Source organism: Zootoca vivipara, chromosome 12, assembly GCF_963506605.1.
Source record: "Zootoca vivipara chromosome 12, rZooViv1.1, whole genome shotgun sequence".
Lineage (NCBI taxonomy): Eukaryota > Metazoa > Chordata > Lepidosauria > Squamata > Lacertidae > Zootoca > Zootoca vivipara.
The window spans coordinates 30,571,854-30,579,095 of record NC_083287.1 but is presented as its reverse complement, the minus strand read 5'-3'; positions in this window follow the sequence as shown (position 1 = coordinate 30,579,095).

Here is a 7,242-nt window from a genome sequence, read left to right as displayed (position 1 = left end):
CCAGCCAATGTGTGGTGGTTTTGCTCCACTTTTCCTGATTATATATATAGTCTAAGATATAGAGATATGGATTTTTAATTGGGCTGTGCTATTTTATCCTTAAAATCTGTGTCATTCTAATATGTCTAATGTTAAGCATTTAGGATTCTTAAGCAAGGGAAGTGTGTGTGTGTGTGTGTGTGTGTGTGTGTGTGTGTGTGTGTGTTTCTGTAAATGAATCATCCATGTTCAGGTATAGTATACCTCTGAAGAAGAGATCCTGGGAACAAAGAACTGCAACCTTCTTGCTACCTGCTGAATTGCATGGACTTTGATCTGACCTACCAATTCAATTGTTGGGTTATTATGACCAAATGGCTATGTTGAAAGTAATCACACCATAATCATACGTTCTAAAATTGCTCATTTTTTGCGGCACAGATGATGAAAGAAGACCATCTGCCACTATAAAAACCTATAAGCACGCACAATTATTTATTATCTGAGATGCAGGAAGGACTATTCTCTTCTAAGAAAAAGGTTTGGAAGGTGAATGATAAAAATGTTCTAGTTTTAATGAAGTAGAACAAGAGAAAAACAGGCTGCAATATATATCCTTGGTTTGTAGACCTAAATTCTAGGAATACCCTTTTTCTCCTTTGATGTGGTTTGACATGAAGTGTATAGATCATTTAGTATGCTTGTTTGGTGCATAAATTCCTCCGCTCATGAAAGGAATATCTCCTTCCCTTTAGCATCTAAATTATATATGAGGACATTGATAAAGGAAGATCTAATTCCTTCATTAAACAGTCAAGGCCATCCATAGCAGGGCTGGGGAAGCTGCAGCTTTCTAGATGTTGTTGAACTCCAATTCCCATCAGTCCCTGGTAGCATGGCCAATGGTCTGGGAGTGATAGGAGTTGTAGCGCAGCAACAACTGGGGGGGTGGGGGACACACAGACTCCTCATCTCTGATCTATATATATATAGTTCATTTGTATTAGCATTGACAATATACTCCATGAACACTCCCCCAGTGGAGAGTATATTTCAAAAGCCACACTTGTACCTAAAGCAGCAGAAGACAACATGGTAATGTCATTGTCTGACCTCCCAGCAGATGAGTCATTGGTGCTTACCTGGAGGGAGAAGGGCAGGGTTGAGATGGTGAGGAGGTGCAAACACACCAGCAGAGGCAGCAGATTAACTCCACTGGTGTATTTGCACTGCACCAACCACTCTACCACCTCGTCCCTCCCCATCTCAGTAAGCAGGAGGGACTCACCTGCCAGGAGAACAGGTAAGCACCTCCAGCCCACCACATTGTTTGCTACCAGCTTGAAGTTATTAGCTCATGAAGTTACATAGCTCCAGAAACCTCTCTCATTACTTTTGCCATTTTTCTGAACATTTTATTTTTTTGTTTGCAGATAGTTGCCTTTGTGATATTCTCTTGTGTCGATTGCAGAAGTCATTGTATCACCACCCTCTTCATTGTTTTATTGCTTATAGCACAGAGCAAGTCACCTTTTTTAAAAAAAAATTCTTCTAGGATGAGATTTTAGCTATATCACTGCAAGTCACAGTTTCATCACTGCAGCCAGAACACAACCATGGGATCAGAGCAAACCTCTCTTTTTTTGCAACAGGGAGACCTAATTGCTTCCTCCTGAATCCTTCAAAAGCACCATCAAGCCTTTCATCCATAACATCAAAATGAATTCTAGAAGATGCAAATTGGGGGGGGGGAATCACATGTACATTTCGCAATATTCTCTGATGTATATCATATATAGGCATGTGGGAAAGGGAGAATATTTCATCATTCATTTCAGTGGTCCAAAGAATACGAAGTCAGTTCCTAATGCATTGTCCTTCTCTGATGTACATTTCCCAGTCTGCTTGAAACTAGCGCAGAGCAAGCAGCTGGCATCTGTCGTTTTTCAAAAGCTGCTCTGTTGTCATCAGCAGGAAAGAACCAATCATTTAAATAAGCACATCAATGCAAATCTTTTCGATGTGATTGCTATTGTTTCTTGCAGGTATCAGATATTCTGTATCAAGCATGTCCATATCACTACACATGCTTAATAAGAAGAAAGATCCACTGTGTTTAGTGGGGATTCCTTCCAAGGATCATAGCGTTGCTTCAGTTAACAGAGTGCTGTGTATGAATCCAATGCATTTTTTGCTCAGAAGTGAGTTCATTGAGGTTCATTGAGGATTACTTCCAGGTACATAGGATTAGAGCTCTAAACTGGTGCTTTTACTTCTTGGGGGTGGGGTGGGGTGGCAATGATCAAATCTGAGAATCCTTGGATTGTTTTGAATGCATAACTGGTCCATCAAAGCCATTCTTGGGGTGTGGCTGCTGTCATAGAATCATAGAGTTGGAAGAGACCACAAGGGCCATCCAGTCTAACCCCCTGCCAAGCATGCTGTCGCATGCTGACAACTTCTATGAGCCACAGGTGAGCACTGAGTTAAGGGTGGGGACCAAAGGTGGACAAACTACCCCAGAAGGAGCATGATGTGTCCCCACCCACGGCATGATGTCTCCCCACCCCTCCCCTAACACCCCACACATTCCATGATATATTCTATGAATACTCATGGCTGGAAACCACAGACAAGGAGAGTGGTTTTCTGCTTGGGTCTTGCTTGCTCCCTTAGGCACCAAGTTGGCAAAGATTTGCTTAATGTGAATACTATTTTCTCTTACATGCTGTTTCTTTTTAAAAATGGTTAGCAGCTAGTGCCAAACTTTGAATTGCGTAGACTAGAGGAGAATATTCAACATACTGACAATGTGCCCACTGGGAAAGAGCCAAGGTTAAATGAGCACAATCATGCCTAAGTAACCTTGAATTTAATAAATCAGAGCAGCTCCAAGATCTGTTAAGGGATCTTAAGTTGTTATTCAAATGGAATGCCATAACTCACGTGGGACTGTCATCCTGGGGGAGGGGATGTAGATCACAAGCAACCTTCTCTGTCAGAACAAATGTTCACTTTACATTCACACACAAAATGAGATCCACCGTGCCAAAAAAAAAACCTGTTGTCCCTGAGAGTGAATTCACACCTGGACACATTCATTACTGTGTGAGGTGGCCATCACTGATTAAAAAAGGCAGAGGGAAAGGTTTTTTGCCCAGGTGGGGAAATATAAAGTACTACACTTGGGCAAGAAAAAATAAAAAATGAAAGGCACAAATACAGGATGGGTGACACCTTGCTTGAGAGCAGTACATATGAAAAGGATCTAGGAGTCTTGGTAGACCACAAACTTGACATGAGTGTGATGCAGCAGCTAAAAAAGCCAATGCAATTCTGGGCTGTACCAATAGGAGTATAGCATCTAGATCAAGGGAAGTAATAGTACCACTGTCTTCCGCTTGGGTAAGACCTCACCTGGAATACTGTGTCCAGTTCTGGGCACCACAGTTCAAGAAGGATACTGAAAAGCTGGAACGTGTCCAGAGGAGGGCAACCAAAATGGTCAAAGGCCTGGAAACGATGCCTTATGAGGAACGGCTTAGGGAGCTGGGTATGTTTAGCCTGGAGAAGAGAAGGTTAAGGGGTGATATGATAGCCATGTTCAAATATATAAAAGGATGTCATATAGAAGAGGGTGAAAGGTTGTTTTCTGCTGCTCCAGAGAAGCGGACACGGAGCAATGGATTCAAGCTACAAGAAAGAAGATTCCACCTAAACATTAGGAAGAACTTCCTGACAGTAAGAGCTGTTTGGCAGTAGAATTTGCTGCCAAGGAGTGTGGTGGAGTCTCCTTCTTTGGAGGTCTTTAAGCAGTGGCTTGACAGCCATCTGTCAGGAATGCTTTGATAGTGTCTCCTGCTTGGCAGGTGAAACTCGGAAAATTAGAATATCGTCGAGAAGTGCATTTATTTCAGTAATGCAACTTATTATTTTTTATTTTTATTTTTATTTTTACAAATGCTTTCTTTTGGAAACTCCACAGTAATAAAACAAATAGTTACAATAATACAAAAATAAGCATCGCTATTACATTTCATTAATTACATTCCATTTAGAATTGACCCGCCTAACGACAAATAATTCAATAGCAACAAATAAGGGCTTGACATATCTTGCTTTGCATGTCATGCATCTATCTCATATATTGGTTTCACCTTTTAAGTTCCGTTACTGAAATAAATGCTCTTTTCAATGATATTCTAATTTTCCGAGTTTCACCTGTATGTGAATGTGGGCATCAGCCTTGAGCTACATTTTACTTTATATGCTTTTCTTATTTTACATTTATTTAACATCAACAGTGTGCAATTGCTCTCTCTCCTCAAAATAAAAATAAAAATTATTTATTACTATTATTATTTATTACTTGTACACAGTGCTTTTTTCTGGGGGTTCCGGCACCTTTCCCCAACAAATGTTAAAAGTGTGGCATTTTTTATCTTAAAAAAAGCACTGCTTATACCCCACCCATCTGACTGGGTTGCCCTAGCCACTCTGGGCAGCTTCCAACACAGTATACACCAGACATTTGCTTGCAAAAAGGTCAGTGAGATATAGGGGTTGCGTCAGATTACAGTGGTACCTTGGTTTACAACCATAATCTGTTCTGGAGGTCCGTTTGTAAACCAAAACAGGCTGTAACCCAAGGTGCGCTTTCACCAATGGGGCCTCCCCAAAAAATTGTTCGTAATCCAAAAAAAGGGGGGGTTACAAACTGGGGCACACACTTCTGGGTTTGACGTGTTTGTAATCCAAAACTTATGCAAACCAAGATGTATGCAAACCAAGGTACCACTGTATGCTCTGCCTGAACTTTCAAAGGTATGATGCTTCTGACTGTCAGCTGCTGGGAATCCAAAATGGGGAGAGGGCCATTGCACTCATGTCTTATGAGTTTCCCTTGGGCACCTGGTTGGCCACTGTGAGAAGAGGATGCTGGACCTTGATGAACCTCCCATCTGATCCAACAGGGCTCTTTTTAAGTTCTTCTGTTACTTAGAGAAGACCCTGGTGGGGGGGAAAGGGACCTTCATGGAAGGAGGCTGGAGATGATTCAGGCATATTGTTATGCACAAATAAATGTTCATTAGCAGACTGGTTGTAATTTTCTATGATAAATCCAGCCACTGGGAACATGGCACAGGAGTGGCTTTTGAGATGCAAACCACAGGAATATAATATGTGAGGTTTTATAGACAAACAGGGCAAAACTGTTCCCGACTGAACCACTTTAGCTGGGGTTGGGGGTTGCATGACTGAACGCATATCTATTGTTGCACGGCACTCCAATCTCCGAGTGGGGTTCCAGATGCCTGCCGAGAGTTCATGATTCCTCTGGGAAATGAGGCATAGTGGAGACTGTGGTGTCTTTATAATATATGGTTTATTTCCACCTATATACAGCCTGAGCCTACAATGGATGGGCTCACAGCATCAACACCCCAAAAGGGCCTTGTTTCTCACATAGCTGCAACCTTGGATTCAAACAGAAATCAAACATTGCTCTCAAATATTGCTCTCCCTCTCTTTCTCCAGCTTGCTGCTTTCCTTGCTAGGTCATATCACTGCTCCTGTTAACTCCAAACTCTGGTTTTATCTGTTGAGGTAGCCCCCCCCCCCACATATTTGCTGTCTCACACTGAGCCCCTTAAACCCCCTTAATGTCTCATCACCCACCCAGGCTATCATCTGACAGTGAGAGCTGTTTGACAGTGGAAGTTGGGGACTCTCCTTCCTTTGAGGTTTTAAGCAGGGGTAGCATGGCCATCTGTCATCAATGCTTTAGCCGAGATTTCTGCATTGCAGGGGGTTGGACTAGATGACCCTTGGTGTTCCTTCCAACTCTATGATTCTATGAGCTCACCAGGAGGCTAGCCTGGCTATTCCAAGAGTTAGGAATTTTGATTAAATTCTAACACCTGCTGGACCCAGCGATTAGAGGGGTCTGGCACCCAGGTTAAGACCCCAAACTCATAGCTATATTTTAAAGCTCCCTGAGAAAGGACTCTAATATATATTTCTCCTGCGCAGAGAACCAGCAAACATCTCTAAAGCATGTGCAAAACTATTCAAGGATCAGAATAGGTGCTCCTGAATAGAGAGTGAGCAGGAACTTTCTGTCCAGAATATTATTTTTTCTTCCCACATGAGAGTAAAGATTTCTCCTAATTGGACTGTTTTGTTCAAATAATCCTCTCTTGCCACTAATCACACCCTGAGCCATTAAGTGGAAATTACTGTCAAGACAACATTCTTTCTAGCTTCAAAGAGAATAAAAAGGAATGGGGGAATCTACAGGTAAAGGCAAGTAGACTAGTTCAGTTTCCATCACGCCGGTACCACCTACCAGAAAACCTTTTGGATGAGTACCTGCTATCATATCTGGCTCATACGTTGAATCAAATGAGGGTTATTTTCTGTCCATCATCAATCAGCAGGGTAAAGACACAAAAGAATAAAATACATGGGTTATTTTTTATAAAACAACAACAACAACAAAGTACACAAAGCTAAAATCTTATGATTAGTTTTGTAAACTGGCCAAGAAAGTTCATCAAACTGAGAAGGACTGATCATTTCCTCTAATAGCAAACTCCAGTGGCTCAGTGCCTATCAGTCTGGAAGCATATGGTTCCCCTTGAAAATAAGGTCATTTTTTAGAGACATGTGTATAGCTCACCTGTAATCTTCCAGATATTGTTGGATTCTCATTATCCCTGACTATTGGTCAAGCTGACTGGGGCTGATGGGAGTTAATCTAAGCAGCTGTACTTCATTTTCATTTATTTCATTTCATTTATTAAATTCCTTCCTCTGAGGATCCCCGGGGGAGTTACAATATAAAAAGGGGGGGGGGAATACGTAACATAGTCACAAACAGAAGCAATAACCCCACAGCATTTCATTAGCAGTACCTAGGAATGGCAATGGCTGTTTTGTGTGAGCCACCCTCAAATATAGGGCTGCAATCTTAGGTCTTGGATTGCACTGTTACACAAGCAGAATTTAAAAGATATTGCCCACTGAATTCACATTTCTGGGTCAGCAGAAACAGAGGAAAGCCTTTCTCCTTCAGCCAATATTGTCTCTTTGCTCCTGAGGTAGCCATTATTTATTGCAGTAGAGGAACCTAACCTTGGATCCTGCCCTAGCACCAAGATCCTAACATGAGATCTTGAAATGACACTAGATGGATACATTCGGCAGCTCCACTCCCCTGGCTTCTAACCAAGTAGGTCAAAGTTTTCTACATTCCTCATA